Source organism: Camelus bactrianus, chromosome 20, assembly GCF_048773025.1.
Source record: "Camelus bactrianus isolate YW-2024 breed Bactrian camel chromosome 20, ASM4877302v1, whole genome shotgun sequence".
Classification (NCBI taxonomy): Eukaryota; Metazoa; Chordata; class Mammalia; order Artiodactyla; family Camelidae; genus Camelus; species Camelus bactrianus.
Window position 1 is genome coordinate 1,309,657 of NC_133558.1, and position 17,575 is coordinate 1,327,231.

A 17,575-nucleotide genomic window follows, 5' to 3' on the forward strand; every position below is an offset into this window, starting at 1 on the left:
CCTCCACTCTGGGGTATCCCCCTTGACTAATGAAATCACACTATGGCAAGTTTTTTAGACCATGCTTTTAGAAAAGGGAAAATGTATTCAAAATAGTTGAAGACGTGTATTTCTCATGTCCTCACTCGTACAACTTTCCATCAGAGAGCTCTCCGTCTTCAGGAAAACGTGCCTTGCAAGTATGCATTCTGGGCTGGGTTACACAGACCTCCATCTCTAGTGGAGCACGTGTGTATAACATCACCTTGCCACTCCCTTCTTTGTTTTCAGACTGTCAGGTTTTTTTAGCCAGACTAATAATTTTCAAGCTAAAAGAGCTATCCACTGGGAAAGTCTTCCACTTGGGTGATCTCAGTTGCCTAATTCACAAAATCCCAGGGAGCAGAGCCTCGAGGCCCCGACGTCTAATCAGAATCTCCACTCGAGGCACACAATGCTGTTTTCCCATTACTGGCATCAACCCTGGGAGGAACACGTGAAGCTTAGAGTCTTCCTTGGCTCTGATTTTCAGCATCCTCTCTGGGTGTGAGAACGGCATATGTGCTCAATCCCCTCTTTGTGGTATTTCCTAAAGCCTTGCTCAGTACAAAGTGAATCTCCAGTAACACAAAACACTAGAGGTGACGTAACACATTATTCTTTAAATTAGATGAGGTGATAAAACCCCCTTGACCGCCTACGAAAACTTTCCAGCCCCTGGCTACTAGTCTGATCCTTATAATATGTCGAAATTGCCTCAAGGTTAAGATACAGGTCTCATTTTTAATCTTAAGGATTCTCATTCCAGAAAACTCTACCATCTGCACTAGCATGTTGAAAATACTCAAGATGCTGTCATAAATTTCAAGCTCCTCCAGGCCGAGTCCATTTCAACTAGCAGTGGCTTCCAACCAGCCCTGCAGGGCCTGTATGCCTAACAAGGCCTTGGCTGGGGCCTAATCCATGTGAGGAACGGAGGAATGTCAGGATTATAAAGGCAAGTACCACAAATCCTATGCAGAAGAGAATCTGCTTGTCCTCCTGGGAGGAATGGTGAAAAGAAGTTTGATCCTAATACATTTTTTTAAATGGCCCCCTCCTCCCCACCAACGGAGGACTTCTTTCCATCTCTGGGAGCCATGCCTCAAGGATCTTCTCCAGGATTAGAAGGAGGTCTGAAGAGTCCCTGGGCTCCATCCTCAATCGTATCCTAATCATTCATAAAAAGATTCACTTCTGCTATGGCAGTGGATGGAGCCACCAAATAATCCTCAGATGCAGCTCTGCAGCGTTTCACCCTAAGTTCTTCAAGTAAGCCCTGTAAGCCCTGCCTGAGCGAGCTGCCCTCTCGGGACCTCTGTGAAGAGCAGAGAGTGGGAGGGGTGGGCAGAAGCTTCAGCTGCCGGCAAGCAGCAAGGAGAGCTGAGGCTACATCAGAACTGGCGGTGCTGCTGCCGCCGTGAGTGACGGCGGACGCTGGGGACCCCCAGCGCAGGAGCGTCCAGCAAGTGCGGGAGGAAACAAGCTCCCACAGCGAGTGCAGACGAGTCTGAACTCACCGTGACAATTCCGTTCTCCTTGTTAAGAAGGACCGACGTGTTCATGCGGTGCAACCCAAAGAGATGCTATGGGGACACTGTTCTGCCGTTGTGTCCCCGTATCCTCACTCCCACGGGAGACACCCTAGGTTAGCGCTGGTGATATTCTGCCTTTCCTGGAAGAGGCCCAGCCAGATCCCGCCTGATTACTGGTCACCATTCTCTGGGTCTGTAATTCGAGCTGAGATCCACTGGGCTGTACTTCCGCTCCTCAGGACATCAAATGGGCTCACTGGGAGGTATACAGTGATGGTGAGTATGGTCTGAAGAGCCCAGAAAATCTTCACTCACAGTCTGGTGCCTTGCAGGGAAGGCTGGGAGGCTGGGCTCGGCTAGGGGGTAAGCTGGCCAGGCCTCCCTCTCCAGCTGGTCTCTCCACGTGGCCATGTCAGCATGGCAAACAGTTTGCACAGTGGGTCAGGACTACCAAGCATGGGGGTTCTGAAGGACCTCAGAAGAAACTTCAAGCCTCCTTATGATAACCTTGAAGTCTCAGAACATCACTTCCATCACATTCCTTTGGTCAAAACGAAACACCGAGGAAAACCAGCCCAAACTCCAGAGGAGGGAATTAGAGCCCACCTCTTGCTGTCAGGAGCAGTGTGAACATGCAGAGGGCCCTCTTTGGAAACTGTCTACCACAGGCCATCCTTGGCCACTCAATTCACCTCCCTCCTCATGCAAAATACACTCACCCCTTGCATTAGTTTCCTATGCTATGTAACTAATCACCACAAACGTAGCAGCTGAAAACAATACACATCTACTATCTCAGTTTCTGTGGGTAGGAATCTGGGCAAGGTTAGTCTGGGTCCCCTGCTCAGGGTCTCTCATGTGACTGCAACCAAGAATTCACCTGGGCTATGTTCTCATCTGGGGCTTGACAGGGGAAGAATCTGCTTCCAAGTTCATTGGGTGGGTGGCAGAATTCATTTCTGTGTGGATGTGTGACTGAGGACCCTGGCTTTTTGCTGGCCCTCAGAAGAGTCCAGCCTTAGGCCCTAGGGGCCACCTGCTATCCCTTGCTCTATGGACTTCCTTGATGTGGCTGCTCTCTGCATCAAGCCAGCGAAGAGAATCCTCACTCCAGTATCCTAAGACAGAGTCTTGTATGACATAACCCAAAAAGGCAGTGACATCCCATCACCTTTGCCACATTCTGTTGATTAGAAGCAAGTCACAGATCCCACTCTCACTCAGGGGAGGGGATCCCACGAAGGCTTAAATACTAGGAGTTGGAAATTACTGACCCTAGTGTCTGTCCACCACACCCTCTCTTTAAAGGCCCCAAAATCTGGTGGCGTCAACAAAAAATTATCATCACTTGTAGTTCTGTGTGTTGACTATGTTAAGATGGCAAGTTGTCAGTAAGGTCACCCTTCTGGTTACAGTCAAATGGCATCTGGGGCTGGGGGCTGGAATCTTCTGAAGGACTGATTGCACTGAAAGTCCACCCACAGGCCTCATGCGTGGGTGGGGTAACCAGAGGCCAGCTGGGCAGCTCTTGCTCTCCATGCGTCCTCTCTCTGTGGCTAGCTCGGACTTCTGAGGGTGGGAATTCTATTACAGGGCAGCTGGCTTCACAAGAGGAAACGTTCCAAGAGTCCCAGGCTTTGTATGATCCAGGCTCATGCAGGAGTCATGCATATTCTATTGGTCAAAAGCAAGCCAGCCCATATTCTGGGGGAAGGGGCTGCAGCAAAGCGTGAATACTCAGAGGCATGGCTATTTGGGAGAGCCATTTGTGGAGATTAACTATTAAGACTTAAAATATATCAACCTGGAAAATCAGCATATTTACATAATTATGGCTTCAAAAACTCTCTGACAGGCACATCACCTAGATCCACATCCAGATTCCAGGTGGGGTTCTGACTAAGCACCCAATGCCACACTGGTGCATTATCCACTGGTTATTTAATAAACTCAGGCTCCGAACATGCACAGTCACCCTGAAAGCGTGTAACTATGAAAGCTGTGGGCTTGCATGTCCATTAGCTCTGACAGCTCCAGACCTAAGAGATCAGGGCCTAACACAAGACAGAGTCTGCTGAGAACTTCTGGAAAGGGTTTTCCCACCTTCTGCTTTTGGGTGTTGTTCTCTGAGGGCAAGATGCCTGGAGCTGCAGCAGCCATCTTGTGACTATAAGGGCAAGTCAAAAATTGTAGAGAAGAAATTTGGAACCAATCCTCAAACTTCTTACCTTTAGGCTTCTTGTTATGTGAGATAGTTAAGTTCTTAATTTTTTAAACCACTCTGAGTATTCTGTCACTCACAATGCAATGTGGTCTCAGTGATATAGACCTCTAGGCTACCAAGCAGCAGAGGAGAAAGGAACCCAGCAGCCACAGAACTCGAGTGGCTGCTAAGAGCATGTCATCTCCACACTGCCAGGGAAACGTGGGTCTTCCGGGCTCACTGGCTGGGAATCCAACCTGTAACCATCCTTCCTCAGGCTAGGTGGCCTGAGAACTACTATGTTGCTTTGTTTCCTTAGAATTTTTTTTACCCACCTAATCATTAAATATTCCCCTCTTGTCTAAGCTTCACTTCATGTTAAAAAACCAAGCTTATATTTTAGGGAATTTATCCAGAATTATTAAAACCAGGTGTTGCCTCTGTTTGTTCCACAGACTGTTACTAAGCCAAAAATTGGTATCAGATGATCTGTGGGGTAGTCTCCTGGGGCTGCCTTACCAAAGTGCCACAGACTTGGTGCCTTAGAACAGATTTACTGTCTCACAGTCTGGAGGCTAGAAGTCTGAAACCAGGGTGTCAGAACGGCTGCGTTCCCTTTGAGGACTCTGGGAGAGGATCTCCCCTTGCCTCTTCCAAGTTTCCTGTACTTACCAATTAGCCTTAGCATCCCTTCAGCCTCTGCCTCCATCATCCCTTGGAGTTCTCCCAGCACATGCATGAGTCCAAATTTCCCTCTTTTTATAAGGACACTGAGTCGTACTGATTTAAGGCGTATCTTCCTCCAGTGTGACCTCATTTAACTCGATCACATCTGCAAAGATCTTATTTCCAAATAAGGTCCCATTCCCAGAAGCCTCAGGTTGGGACATCTTTTGGGGGATACAATTCAACCCACAAAAGCCAGTGATGATGAGTCTGTCAAAAGACCGATGTGACAGTGAATCCTATTCTCACCGTGAATATTTGAATGAATGGTTGGCAGCATAAAAGGGCAGATTTGGGAAGGCTGGATTTAAGCAGAGGTGATGGATAACCAGGAAGGAGGATGTAAAAAGAGACTGGTAAAGTGTTCTGAGGATGTGGGGTTGTCCTAGGTGGCCAGAGAAACCGTGTGGGAGAGGCAAGTCTTCCATTTATCCAGCTCCTTTAATTTGGGGGCCATTGGATGAAACACTGCATGTGTGTTGTTTCATTGTTTCTCGGAGCTCTGAAAGATAGGAAGTATCTCCATTTTCTAGAAAAGGAAGTTGGAGCATAAGGAAGTGAAGAAAATTGCTTGAAGTTTACTTAGTAAATAAATGACAGGGCCAGGAATAAAATTCAACTCTGACAGCAAAGTCCAAGCTTTTTCCATTCACAGACGTCTTCTCGCATTAAGTCAACAGATGCTCATTACATGACTGCCATATGCCAGATACTGGACCAGAGGATCCAAGCTGCCTTCCCCAGAGGTAACGGTGGTTTACATGTCCACTTACAGTGCTTAAATATACCCGATTCTCCAGCCCATTCACCAAACTGAGTATGCGGTCTGGAACTCTCCAAAACCTGATGGTGTAAGTGGCTTTGTAATTTACATGTTCTTGATTATTAGTGAAGTTGAGCATTTCTTCAAATGGTTATTTTACAAATTTTATTTATTTTTCCCTAAATCATCATGACATACATTTTGTCCGTCTTCCGTTGGGTTGTTTATCTTCTTACAGATTTGTTAATGCTTTTTATGTATGATGAATAGCAATACTCTGTTATTTTATGTTACAAATACTCACTCCCATTAAGTTGCTTTTCATTTTTCCTTTGTTTTTAGTATTTATTTAGAAAGATAACTCCTCACAGCAAGATTATAGAACTGTTGCCTAATTTTTCCTATATTTGTATTTTTATGTAAAATGTAATATTTTTTTCTCAAATGGATAGCCAATTATCTCAAAGCCATCTATTGATTAGTCTATTTTTCTTTCATTGTATCTTAAACTACAATTTATATATGAATCTTATTACCAGAATCTCATTTGTTTCATTGATTCATTTAATTATCTATTCCTTTTTCAATACCAAATCCTTTTAATATAATAGCTTTATTGCATACAGTATATTTGTTATATCATTTTACTCTGTACAGGTCTTCATTTTCAAATTTTCCTTTCTATAACTGTATATTTTTTCTTTCTGAAAAAATACAAGAATCACCTTGTTAATCTTTCCACTGGGATTTTCAAGGGGGAATAACTTTAAATGAACAGATTAATACAAAGTATTTTTGTTTTTATAGAATTGTATCCATGCTTTAATTTAGAACTTTAAAGTTTTATATTTTTTTGTCACATAGCTCAAACACTTTTCTTACTAGATTCATGCCAAGGTTTTATAATTTATGTTGTTATTGTGAGTGCGAGTTTATTTTTCCCAATAGTGAATGGCTAAGTAAACTGTGGTACATCTGGACAATGGAATATTACTCCATGCTTAAAAGATATGAACTATTAAGTCATAAAAAGGCATGGAGGAAACTTATTAAAGACATGGAATGATGCATATTACTAAGTGAAAGAAGCTAATCTGAGAAAGCTATATAGTGTATGATTCCAACTGTATGACATTCTGGAAAAGGCAAAACTATGGTGACAGTAAAAATGTAGATAATGCAGGACACTGTGCACGTGTAGGGGGAGGATGTATATGAGAAATCTCTATACGTTCCTCTCAATTTTACTGTGAACCTAAAATAGCAAGTCTTAAAAAAAAAAAAAAAAAAGACCTATGCTGATCACAGTAACAGCAGAGATAACAGTTGTCCCTCAAGGTCTCTAAGCGGTAGAAGAACAACTCAGAACCCCCCTCCACACGTTGGACTTGGTGACCAAAGCCTTTAGTTGGTGTCAGAGAAATGGGATTTTTCTAGAATGGCCCTGGCTCACAGAAATAAGTGGTTTGTTAGGAGAAAGGGTAAAGGGTGTGGGGTGAAGAACTTCTGCCCCTTGGAATGGATACCTAGTCACCCACACTGGGAACTGCCATCAGTCACTAATCCAGCTGAGTCCATGGGCACCCTGAGTTCTGGGAGCCACTCTAGCAAATTAGTCCCAGCTATGGAGAGGGTCGTGGCAGTCTGTAGCCAGTCAGTCAGAAGCACAGGTGACAACCTGGGCTTGTGTTTGGTGTCAGCAATGAAAGGCAGACCCATGGGGCTGAGCCCTTAGCCTGTGGGATCTGATGCTATCTTCAGATAAACAGTGTAAAAACTGAGTTGAACTGTGGGACACCCAGCTGGTGTAAGAGAGTTGCTCCTTGGTGGCGTGGGAACGCTCCCTAAAAAGCACACGTTGGAATTGGGTCCAAAACCTTATAATGTGTCATCTAAGAATGGTTATTGCAAATTTTAAGAAACTGTTGCCTGTCTTTTTAAAAATCCCTGAAAAAAAATTCACATAAAGGGCTAATTCATGGAGTTGTAAAGGGCAATGAGAATAAACAGAAGGAAAAGTTATAAAGCATTTCTTCACAATAGCATACAGTCCACTCTGCTACACTGGGAATTTCATTTATATATAGAATGTTTATATGAACGTCTTTGGGATCCAGCATAAATTTTTGATTGCATTTAGAAATACAGGGAAAAAAACATGAAATAGCAAAAATGAAAGAGAATTCAAGGTGAATGGAAACTCTTGGTCAGTTAAAAAGTTTCACACCTCCCTACCTGTCTTTTCTCTGCCTCCTGACTCAAAGCTCTAAGGCATGTAAACACTAGGAACTAGTGTTCCCTGCAGAAGCCTTCTTGGGTTATATAAAACCAAGACAGAGTTCTTAATGAATTAAAACACTATGGAGAAAGTAGAGCACGTCTGGACTTACCAGCTCCTCAAAAGCAAGACTGTGCATTTTATTTCTTTCAACATGCCCAGAATGCACTGGAAAGACATTCAATAAATACTTACTGAATTGAACCTTAATGAGAAACAGACAATGCTGTTCTTCTAACTGTTGGTTCTATTTTATGGGGGCAGCTTAAAAATTAATCCTTTTGGATGATGACATTCAAGGTCAGGAATGTTCGTTCTCCTTCCTTCTTCTTCACTCTATCTGTGCAAGCCTTTTCAGTTTATTGGATTCAGTGTTCCTCCCTAAAATACTGATACTAGTAACCAGAATTACCAATAAAATGTTAAAAGCAAAAAAAAAAAATTGCTCCTGTTAAAAAGTTTTAAAAAGTAATTTTGTCAAGAAATTTTGTGTTCTCTTCAGGTCCAATAAAGGGCTTTGAGGAAAACGCTGGGGAGTTTTGTTTGCTGAAGTCCAAGAAAGACAAAAGGAACCTATATTTAAACTCAGATTGGACTTTGTACTTATTCAGCCTTCACTCAGAAAATATAAGTGCCTACTGCCTACCAGGCGATGTGATAACTGATTGTTAACGCCGGGTTAGCCGGGAAGTAGTATAATGTGAATCATTACAGAGCTTTGATCTGTAGAAGTGAGATAACTCTCTATCCCAGAGAGTTAACAGGAAAACAGGAAAGGGAACTAGGTAAACTCAAGGTGCCCACTAGCTCTCTAACTCTTCCTCCATGCTTATCACAAACCAAGACAGGGAAAATCTCAAGCATTCTGACTTAGAAGGTGTTAACAGATCATAAAGTTTGATAGGGTGAAACAAAGCTATGGGCACCACTCTGTTACCTAAACTTCCAGTAATGAAATTAAGTGAAATGAAACTAAGCATTAGTGGATAATGTAACTTGGTTCAGCGAATCAGTAATTATGGTAACTCCACAATCATAATGAACCTAATTGGTGAAATTTTTCTGCCACTTGAGAACCCAAGATGTACAAGATTAGGTCAAGTGCATTCCATTCTCGAACAACTAAAGAACTCTGGCTGAGACATTTCTAGACCCACCGGCTTCCTTAAGGATCTCTAGAAGTTTAGATACTTTCAGAGCCACCAACCATGTGGATCACCAGAGTGGACCTAGAGGACCATTCTCAGAAATGAATCTGGGGATTATACCAGATAGGTATGATTCTTTATCCTTTTTGCTATTCTGAATTTAATCTGGAATGACAGAATTAGGGTCTAAAAACAAACAAACAAAATGGCATCCAAAGGTAAAACAAGGGACTGAACCTCAAAAGGTGAGTTGGAAATGGAACTGGAGAAGAAAGCTGAAAATAGGCAGTGATGGACCTTATTTGCCACTGTAAGGAGCTAGACTGTTACTGACATTTGGGGAGGGAAAGTTCACTACTGGGTTGTATCACCCCGAGACATCTGGCATACCAGGCTTCCTGATGCCCAGCTGTGACTCTCCCTATACCTTGTTTTGGTTAGGAGTATTTCTTAATCAGATATTGAGACAGAATTTAAATGCAAGTAGTCTATTTGGCAGCTGCAAGAAATCCAGTAGTGGAGAGAGAAAGTGATACAAAGAATGGAAGGCAACCAGTTCAGGGTGTGTTATCAAGCTAGCTACTGCTGATAATACAGGTGACTGAGCCTAATCATGTAGGAAAACTTGAAAACAGCATAGAATAGCACTTTTTAGTTATCTCACCAGGGTGTAGGAGCAGAGGTATTTATACTCCAACTTCTGTTAATCTTGTTTGAAGGCTGCTGATATGATTGGGGGTGTAGAATATTTCTTCAAAAACAGATGAAGTTGGAAACATGGAAGTGTTAAGTCCCACAGGAGGGATGTATGTAGAGAACCAACATTGTTTGCTACCACACACATTTAGTTCTAAATGACCTTCTAGAGGTCAGTATTGATCCTAGCTTGGTCTTGCCCCACCCAACAAGTCAACTGCTTTGGGCTCTCACAAGTCACTGAAGAGTTTTAGAATGTGAAACAATAACTGTCACATGTGCCTTTTTAATAGCATACTCGTTTGGTTATAGAAGGAATGCAACATTGAAGGCCTAGGAGCCAGTTAAGAAGATACCACAGCAGAGAGAGCAGTTAGAAAATAAACAAATAAATAAGTAAAACAGTATGTTAGAAATCAATATGAAAAATAGGAAAAGAGAGTAGAGAAGGGGATAGAGGGTATCAAGAGGTTGAAGCAGAGGGCTGTGTTTCTAGACTGTATGGTTCGAGAAGGTCTCACTGGGAAGGTGATATTTCAACAAAAATATAAAAGAAGTAAGGGAGCAAGCCATGAAGGAATTGGAGGAATGTGCTCAAGGCTGAGGGAAAGTAAAGGCAAAAGCTCTGAGTTGACTATGTGCTTGGCTCTCACAGGGAAAAGGAAAGCGCCAGAGAGCCTGGAGTACTACGAACTAGGGGCTGGGGGCTGAGAGGGTGCAGCATGAAAGATCACCATGGTGGGCAGTCTCCGAGGTGGCTGCAGAGATCCCCAGCTCCTGGGATTCCCTCCTTTGTGTGATCTCTTCCTTTGAGTGTGGTTACACCAATTCACTCACTTCGAGCAAAGAGAAAATGACAGATGGGATGCTGGGAGCAGCCCTATGGAGAGGACCACACGGCATAGTGAGAAGCTGAGGACCTCAGTCTGGCATCTTTCGAGAAACTGAAGCTGGCCACCAGTTACATGAGTGAGCTTGGAAGTGGATCCTTTAGCCTCAGCAGATACTTGAAATGATTAAGCCTGGCCAGCAGCTTGACTGCAACCTCATGAGAGCCCTTCAGCCAGAGTTACTCAGTTCAGATGCTCCCAGATTCCTGACCAAATTGTGACCTAATACATAAAACAATTAAGTGTCATTTTATGCAGCCAAGTTTTGGGTTGCTTTGTTATATAGCTATAGATAATAGTCAGGTAGAGAACTGTAGTCAATTCTGTGATGTTACCTTTTATGCTAAGTGAGAGGAGAAGCCATTGGGAGGTTTAAATAGAAGAGTAAATTATCTAACTTACATATTTAAAGGGTCAGTTTGGCTGCTGTGTTGAGAATAGAGTGTTTGAGGGGAAAGGAAGGAACAGAAAGAATAGTTAAGAAACTACTCAAATAGCCCAGGCAACACATGCTAATGTAGGCTTTGACCAAGATAGTAGCAGTGAGAGGGTCAGAAGGGTTGTACTTTGATACAACTTAAATGTATACTAAACAGAATCTGCTAAAGGATTAGAAAGTGAGGAGAAAGAAAGAAGTCAAAGGTCACTTTGAGGTTTTAGGCCTGAGCAATTGGAAGAATGGGCATGCTATTAATTAAGCTGGAGAAGACTGTGAGAAGAAACAGGTTTGGGTGGGAGACAGGAGGTCAGTTTTGGATGTGTTAGGTTCAAGATGCTTTTTAGGCATCTGAAGGAGCTACTGAGCAGGATGTAGGATATTTCAGTCTGGGGTTCAGGGGGCAGGAATTGACTTAGAGACACAAGATGGGAGAGTCAGACTGCACACAGATGACATATAAAGAGAATGAGTATAGATAGGAAGAGCTGTCTGAAGTCTGAGGCCTGAGGTCCTCCAACATTGAGAATTTGGAGAAATGAGGCATAGCCAGTAGGAAAAATCAGGAGAGTGTGGTACCCTGGGAGTCAAGGAAAAAAAGTCTTTTAAGGGAAGAGTGATCAACGATGTCTAATGCTGCTAATTGTTCAAATAAGATGAGGACAGAGAATTGGCCAGTGGGTTTGGCAGCAGGGTGCTTGATGCATAACCTTGCCAGAAACAGTTTTAGTTGGTGGTACTTGGAGTGAAATGAGGAGAAAACAAAGGGATGGAAACTGAAAACAGCAAAGGTAGGAGTTTGGATTGGTTTTGCTACAAAAGGAAGGAGAGAAATGGAAGGGACTAGAAGGGGAAATGGGGCTACATAAAATAATTGTGTATTCGTTGTATATGGGGACAATCCAGCTAGGAAGGACCAAACCAGTGATGCAGGAGAGAGACAAGGGAGGTCTGCTACGGTGGTGACCCTGAGGGGACAAGAGGGACAGGCACAGGCCAGCCTTCCCTGGGGTCTCAGACGACTAATCCACAGAAACAGGGCACAGGGTAGGCGCACAGGTTAGCAGAGGTGGTGTGTGGTAGTAGGGCTTGTGGGACTCTTTTCTGTTTGTTTCCATTTTCTCAGTTAAGGAGAAAGTACGGTGATTGGCTCAGAGTGAGGATGGGGGAGGTGTTAGAAACTTGAGGAGGGGGTGTGAGAGTCATCTAGAAAAGCAGAAATGCAAACAGATCAGGGACAATGCCTGGCAACCCTAAGGGATCACTCAGTTAGTTGTCACCTATTCAAAAGCAAGACCAGTCAGCATATTAAAGAGTTTTTCTTGGGTTGTGTTCAACTGCATGGCCCACGCAGAGAGTTGGATTTATCCAGAACTGTGATTTTGGTAAAGGGGTATGACCAACGAGAGAGGAGGAGGGTGAATAGAAGAGCGTGTTGATAGTGATAAAACATGGAATTAACATCAACAAGGAGAGAAGGGAGGAAATGAGGGGTGAGGGACAGTGAGTGTGGATTGACTGATGTGCAGTGGGTCCTGGCAAGACAGGACGACTGTGGAAGTGCTGGAAGAAGCCAGAAACAAAATAGGAAACAGTGGCTGGAGGGTGGCGACTTGGAACTGAGATCCTGGCATGGATGCACTGGCTTGGATGCAATCAATGTGGCAGATTGCTATCAGTATCCCTTCAGGAGGACCTAGGAGTCCTGTAACTCTGTTGTCCTGTCAACTGCTTGAGTCTGCTCTTTGGATCTGGGGAAGGCCTAGGAGATGAAAGCCTTTTTATTACAAACATGAAACAAGGGGGCACAGAGGGGCATTTGTACCCCAAAAGGCTCTTCAGGGTCCTGCTTGGTTTCAAAACAAGTTCAATTTTATTTTAAAAAGTTTCAATCAGATTTTATTTGGAAATTTTAAGCAGATTCAGTATATAATATTTTCCTGAATACTTATCATTTATTTTCTTTTAACTGTACAATGCAAAGCAAAAGCAATGGTGTTTTCACCAAGTCCATCCAGATTCCTTGCCATCCCCTGCAGTTTACTGGTGAATGGAGGACTATACTACTTTCCATGACTACCATGAAGTGACATGGTTGAGGGCCACTGATTTCCTTTGGTTGTTAGATGGAAACTTGACTGACCCATTCTGCTCCCAACCCTCCCATAAGACAGGCCCCAACCCTACACTGGAAATACAGTACGTGAATGTCTTCTGGTTATGACTTTCTCAAAGGATGATGGTTATTTCTGCCTGCAAACCCTCCATCCCTGCCCTCCTGGTCACTTCCCACGTTGCTGAGCCGCCCAAGCCCAGGGCAGCTCCCTGGGACAGTGTGAAGCAAGAGGGTTTGTATGAACCTTACTGCTGATGTGATTCCTGCCTGGTAGTGGCTGACCAGCTCTTCTTCCAGCTCTAAGAGGAAGGGCCCAGCTTTCCAAGAACCTGTAGCTCTTAGAAAAATCCTCTCCTCTTCTCCCTGGTATACACATGCTCTTACTCTGCCAGCAGTGGTAAAAAACTAATACCCCTAATTCTCCTCTTTGGCTTGGAATTTTCTTTCCTTTCCCACTGGGTCTCTGGAGGGAAGGAAAGTAACATTAAATTTGCTTGTGTATTTATCACAGACTGTGAGGCTGAGTCTCTGTGTAAGAACCATTCATCTGGCAGTGACGACTACACATTAGAATCACCTGGAGAGCTTTAAAAGCATACCAAGCCTGGGCTGAACCCCAGACAGACGGAATCAGGATCGCTGAAGGTGGAGTGAGGGCATCAGGAGATTTTAAAAGCTCCTCTGGTGCTTCTAGTATGCAGACACAGTTGAGACCAACTGCTCTTAGCTCTACATGTGAAACTAGAACATTAGGGTCTTTAGTTGACAAGAAGTAACTCAGAAAGATCTAAATTTCAATCTCTGTATCAGTGGCATAAGATTACACGTTAGAATCCTAATCAAAAAATTTCAGAGAATTTCCCTTCTTGACCACCAACTGTCTCTCTTTTTCTCATCTCTACAATTTGCAGGGTTCTTTGGGGAATTTTTACAGGCCTGTTCTCATGAGACAGACACAGTAAGTATAACTAATCCAAGTTAATGCTGGGGTAGTGTCAGACAGTTAAAAGACACTCCCTTTTCCAATTCAGTCTCTTTTCCAATATCATTCATTCTCCTTTTCAAATTCATCAGTTTATTCCATGAATATCTAATTATGTACAAGGAAATTCTCAGATATTGTGGCATAAAAAGATCTTGGGACACTTCTGTGGTCTTCAAAGTGCTTTTGGTCCAGTTTTCTACAACTAACTAAATCCAAGGCAGTGTGTGATGCCTTGAGTGAGGTTCAAAAGTTTTATACCCCAGGAGGGTGGAACTGAAGCTCAAAACAGGCTGGAGCCACGTGGGGGTCGGTCCATGTCAGCAACTGGCACTTCACAGGTGATGAGATTAGGAAACAGGGTGGGTGGTGTGGATGACAAAGAGGCGCTTCAGGAGATGATTTTAGCTTCCGGATGAGCAATGAATTAAGATAGAAAGAGTAACTTTAGCTGAGGCAGGGAAACTAATTAGAAGACTACTTCATGGTTTACGTTGCTGTGAATTAATACGGCCAGACAAAACTCATCTAAGTGCAAAAAACCCCAAACCAAAACAAAACTCAGAACCACGGTTACTTTGCGGAGGAAAAGTGGGAGATGACTGACAAGGGGTATCAGGAAACTTTGTGGGGTGATGGTAATAATTCTGTATCTTGATACAGAATTGGGTAAAAGGGTACATTCATTGGTAAAAACAGTGAATGGACACAGAAGATTTGTACATTACATCATACATGAGTTTTATCAAGGAAGAAAAACTGGCAACAAAGAGAGACCCAAGGTGATGACATTTAAATTGAGTATTTACAGGGACGTGCATTGATGACTGTAATTTATTTTTAAACGCCTCCAAAACTAAGATGGACGGATGGATGGAAAGACATGCAACAAAGCGAGTGTACAGTGACTCGCTCACAGTGGGCACGGATGTTTGTTATACAACTCTTTTAACTTTGCTCTGCGTTTACAATGTTTCCTAATAAAACGGGAAGAAGAAAGGCTCTGAAGCCGAGGACGAGACCAGCGGTATGTCAGGCCTTGACCGACGGGGCCTATCCTGGCGGAAGGCGGCAGAGCGGCGGAGACCCCGCTCCGGGAAGGACCGGGCGGGGACCCGGGGGACAGCCGCGCAGCCCCCTCGCAGGAGCGCAAACCCGCCGGAGCCTCGGCAGCGCTCACACCGCTACTGTCTCACCCCCACAGCTCTGTACGGAAATCACTCGTTTTCAGATGAGGAAACAGACGCCCAAGGGGGTTAAGTCCTCACAGGAATGGGCAAGTCAGAAGTCTGAGGGGAAGACGACGAGTAGGATTCTGAGATGAAAGGACATTGAGGAGGTAACGTTACTGACCTTTTTGAGTTGGTCCCCTACAAGGTCCTCCTCCCATGTGTCACTCGAGCCAGCAGAACCAGACGGCCATTCCGTTCAGAAGCAAACGAAAGCAACCTCCCGGGATAAGAAATAAGTGCACAAGCTCGCGCCAAGCGGGACGGCGCCATTTTATAGGTTGGGGAGGGGGCGGGGTTCTTGTGGGTGGGCGTGGCTGCGCCGCTCAGGCTCCGGGTCCCGAGCAGGTGCAGCCTCTCTGCGAACGGCCCGCCGCCGCCATCTTGAGTCCCGTGCTGTGGGCGGGGCTTCTGCGCACGGAGCCGAGGTGCAGGTGCCGCTCTTTCGCACCAGGAAGTTGGTCTGAAGGGCCCGGCGAGGCCTCTGCACGCGGCCGCGCCACCAAGCACGAAGGGAAAGGAAGGTTAGACTTCATTACCCAGGTTCTGTTTTCAGTTCCCGGGGGTCGTTCCGGGCTTTGCTGGTGACAGGAATACCCAGTGGGGAATCAGAAAGCCGCAGCTCTGAGTCCGAGGAGAAGGCCGCACGCGTAGGCTTGGTGACGTCGGAGGACCCCCCGCCCCGTGCCGCTGCGGCAGTGCTGAGGGCAGGTGGGCACCTGAGGCGGCGGGCGGGCTGCAGGGAGCGCCGGGGCGAGTACGCAGGGGCTGGGGGAAGCCCGGGCCGCGGGAGGACCCGCGGGGCCGAGTGCGGCGGGTCCGGGGCTCCCGGGCGCTTTGCCGCCGCCAGCCGGAGACGCACCCCCGCCCCTCCCGACCTCGCCTGGGCGCCCTGACCGGCGTGCCGTGCACGTTTGTGGCTTGTCACCAGTGCTGCTTCCCCTCTCGCATGATTGTTTTTCTTCTCCAGCCCCATTTCCCAGTCATGTGGGGTCCGCCTGGGCCTTCACTCAGTGACCTGGGGTAGTCGTGTCCTCAGCCCCTGCTCCTGACTGTGGACCCCAGAAAGGGCAGCCCGGTGACCACAGCTGGGCTGAGGTGCGGTCACTGCTGCTGTCTCGTCAGCTGGTCGCGGCCCATCAAGCTTTGACCATTTCCCTTTGGATTCTCTTTTAGGCCCACACGAGTCGGTACACAGAAGAAGTGGGGGCGAGCCAGTGCCAGAGGGGCGCACTGTCACAGCGGAGCAAGGAGATCCGAAGACGATGATCTGCAGTCTTGGCGGATACGGAGGAGACTTAGCGGGATGCGATTAGGTAAGACCTTGGCAGATGGCCTTCGTTTGTTGTCTGACTTAGTAAGTGTAAGAGCTTCTGGTGGAAATACCCACAAACTTTCTACTGTCCACTTTTAACAGTCTATCCGAAAAGCAAACTATATACAAATACGTTTTAATTATTTTAAATTGGCATATAATTGACATATAGCACATTGTATTAATTTTAGATCTACAACCTAAATGGTTTGATGTGTTTATTGCAAAATAATTATCACAATAAGTTTAGTTAACATCCATTGCCACGCATAGTTACAATTTTTTCCTGCGATGAACACTTTTAAGCCTACTCTTTAAGCAAGTTCCAAATATACAATACAGTGTTGTTAACAGTCACCTTGCTGTACATTACATCCCCAGGGCTTATTTCTCTTACAACTGAAAGTTTGTACTTTTCTGACCACCTTCACCCATTTTGCTCACCTCCCCCAACCCCACTTCTAGCAATCATTCTATCTGTTCTCCATATCTGTGACCTCGATTTTTTAAAAAATTGAAGTATAGTTGATTTATAATAATAGTTTCTGGTATACAGCATTGTGATTCAGTATTTTTACAGATTATACTCCATTAAAAATAATTTAAAAACAATGGCTCTATTTCCCTGTTCTATGCAATAAACCCTTGTTGCTTGTCTATGTTATAATTATATATAGTAGTTTGTATCTCTTAACCCCACATCCCTTATTGGCCCCTACCAGCCCTCCTTTTGTAACCACTAGTTTTCTATATCTGAGTCTGTTTCTGTTTTGCATATACATTCATATACATTATTTTTTAGATTCTAGATACAAATGATATCATACAGTATTTATCTTTTGATGTCTGACTTATTCACTAAGCATAATATTCTCTAGATCCATCCACATTGCTGCAAATGGCAGAATTTCATTCTTTTCTTTTTAATGGCTAAATAATACTGCATTGTGTATATATATATACAACTTCTTTATCCAGTCATCTGGTGATGGACACTTAGGTTGTTATGTCTTGGCTATTGTAAATAGTGCTGCTATGAACATTGGGTGCGTGCATTTTTTCTAATTACTGTTTTCATTTTTTCTGGATATGTAACCACAGGTGGAATTGCTAGATCATAAGGCAGTTCTACTTTTAGTCTTTGTTGGAACCTCATACTGTTTTCCACAGTGGCTGCACCAATTTACATTCCGCAAGGCTAGGGGACCCTGCGCTGCCCTCTCGAGTTCAATTTTTAAAC

General features: G+C 44.5%; 1 long non-coding RNA gene across 9 annotated transcripts in view; it reads left to right on the plus strand.

The window, feature by feature from the left end:
• Positions 1 to 5,130: 5,130 nt before the first annotated feature.
• Positions 5,131 to 17,575, plus strand: part of LOC105079763 (uncharacterized) — a 193,450-nt gene continuing 181,005 nt past the window's right edge. For 5 of the 9 annotated variants that reach the window (XR_012500862.1, XR_012500865.1, XR_012500866.1 and 2 more), the window contains exons 1-2: positions 5,131 to 5,228; positions 16,197 to 16,336. This is a non-coding gene — a long non-coding RNA (uncharacterized LOC105079763). Of the gene's footprint in view, positions 5,334 to 8,536; positions 15,732 to 16,196; positions 16,337 to 17,575 lie in introns of those variants that run through there. The other 4 variants (XR_012500863.1, XR_012500868.1, XR_012500870.1 and 1 more) reach the window with 2 other exon arrangements.